Source organism: Lutjanus erythropterus, chromosome 19 (genome assembly GCF_056507025.1).
Source record: "Lutjanus erythropterus isolate fLutEry1 chromosome 19, fLutEry1.hap2, whole genome shotgun sequence".
Taxonomy (NCBI): Eukaryota; Metazoa; Chordata; class Actinopteri; order Lutjaniformes; family Lutjanidae; genus Lutjanus; species Lutjanus erythropterus.
The window spans coordinates 1,110,956-1,113,461 of record NC_139335.1 but is presented as its reverse complement, the minus strand read 5'-3'; positions in this window follow the sequence as shown (position 1 = coordinate 1,113,461).

The following is a 2,506-nucleotide window of genomic DNA, read 5'->3' as shown; positions in this document are numbered from 1 at the left end:
ATCTTTGTCTTGTTAGGTCTTTTATGTAGTTTTTGTCCTCAGTTATGTTCTTTTTTTTGTCTTGTTACATCTTTTTTATCTTATATCTTGCTCGTTGTACTACGTCTTTTTTGCTTTGTTATGTCTTTTGTCATCTTTGTCTTGTTCTGTCTTTTTTTTGTCTTGTTCTGTCTTTTATGTAATTTATGTCTTGTTATGTTTTGGTCTATGACATCATTTTTTGTCTTGTTGCATTGTTTTTGGCTTGTGTCTTTTTTTTATGTTGTCTTTGTCTTGTTACATCTTTTTTCTCTTGTTATGTCTTTTTTTTTTTTTTTTTTTAATCTTGTTAAGTCCTCTTTGTTGTGCTAAGCCTTTTTTTTCTAATTAGGTCTTTTTGTCTAATTATGTTATTTTAATCATGTGACATGTTTTATATCGTTTTTCATCTTGATATGTAATATTTGTCTGTCAGTAATTTTAGTCTTCTTATATCTTGTACATCTTTTTTCATCTTATGACGTTTTTTTTTTGTTTTTGTCTGATTACATGTTTTATAGTTTTTCATCTTGTCACATCGTTTCTGATTTGTTACATAATTTTTGTCTGTTAAGTCATATTTGTCTTGTTACTCTCTATTGTGGAACTTTTTGAATAAATGAAGCCAACATTTGACGGATTTATTGATCTCATCCTCATGGACAGTAACCTGATGAATTCTACCTTCAGTCTCAGACGTCACAGGACACTTTGTCTCCCTCAGAGACACCTGACCTTTAGCTGACACACAGCTGCTAACATCTGTCCTTGCACTGGAGACAGACCGTCCATTGTTTTAGACGCTGTCTGATCGTTTTTTTGTCACATTAGAACTGATTCACCAGAGTCGAGGTCACGTTCTCCTGCTGAAGACAACCTTCAGTATCACCTGTGTCCTGAGCCGAAGGACACTGAGACAAACAAGACAGTGACCACAACCAGAGAAGTAATTAAAGAAAAATAATCCACCACACTTTTATCATTTTTGTGAGTCTAACACCTTTTTTTCTGAACTAGTACTTTGCAGTTTGGTTTCCTTGTGATTTACATTTTGTTTTTGTCACAAATTTATATTCGTAGTTTTTTTTTTTCAGGTGTCATTATAACTGAGTGTCTCTGACGTCCACTTGTGATTCTGATGTGAACGAGGTGAGTCGAGCTGCCGCGTGTCCCTGATGGGATCTGTAGTCCTTCACTGCTAATTATTGTTCTTTCATCTCTGTTAAAACTACAAAGTGGACAGAAACTAAACAGGAAGTGGGTGTGGTTTGGTTTGTAGACTGTAATCACATGTTACACCACAGTGTAGGATGATTACAGTACTGTATGGACTCTGCGACGCTGCACGGTCACGTGATCCGGTTTGAGGGAAAATCCTGAAGACACATGTTGGTTAGTTACACTGAAAACAGATCTGGATTTAAATGAAAGTATATATTCAGCTGCATCATGGTGGTAAATGAATCCTTCAGCTCCGTGCAGCTGCTGTCTGTTTAAAAGACATAAACTCATTTAAAATGCAAACCTGTGCTGAAAGGTAAAATCTACTCAAATACTTGAAGTTACATGAACAGTATGTCTCTGGACTCTGAATACTCCCTCACCGTAAAAAACAGATGCTTTATTATTATTTATTATTTATTTGTAGTGAACTGTGAGTAGAATTTTCTTTCTTTTGTGTTTATTAAACTCATAATTTTAAATTAATGACAGAGAAGGTTCCCCAAAAATCATGTTGTATCTTTACGTTGTAGTTTTATCATTTCAGGTTAAGAGCCTGACTGATTTATCAGCCTGATATTGGCCCGTCACAGATGTATTGGTATATAGATGTTTTCCAAAATGTACCTTTATAAGAACTTTTTTCTAAACAGAACATAAAGCAGATTGTTTTCAATTTGTTATCTTTATAGGCAGCAGTTTATGTAGGCTATAATATATGAGTGTGTATGTGTGCATGTTTTAGTCTTTTTGGTATTAAATTATTACAGATAATAAACAATAAAGATTATTGATAAACTGTAAAATATTCTGCCTCCGTTACATTTCCTTGTCACAAGTGTTTAATATTAATGTTTGAAAAATGTGTTTGTTTGATATTATATGTATAAAGTTTATAGGTTGATATATAAATCAAATTTTTTTTTAACTACCTAATATCAGTATCAGTCATTGGTGCCAAATACCTGGGATCAGTTGGGCCAGATTATTAAATTTTCAAAAAATAAATACAAGAAATTGATTAATCTGAATTAATAAATTTGCATATTTAGTTTAAATTAATAAAAAAAAGTTGATTCCACTGAATCCCTGTACGACTGTTTTTTTTTGTTTTTTTTTTTACAGTGTAAACTACCGGAGGAAGAAGATGCGCTCCACATGAGGCAGAAAGACAAAATGAACACAGCATGCTAAACAAATGATTTTCTTTTATGTTGATATTTTTGTAATTTTTTCGTGTGATACAGAGTCCAGTTGTTGCTGTGAG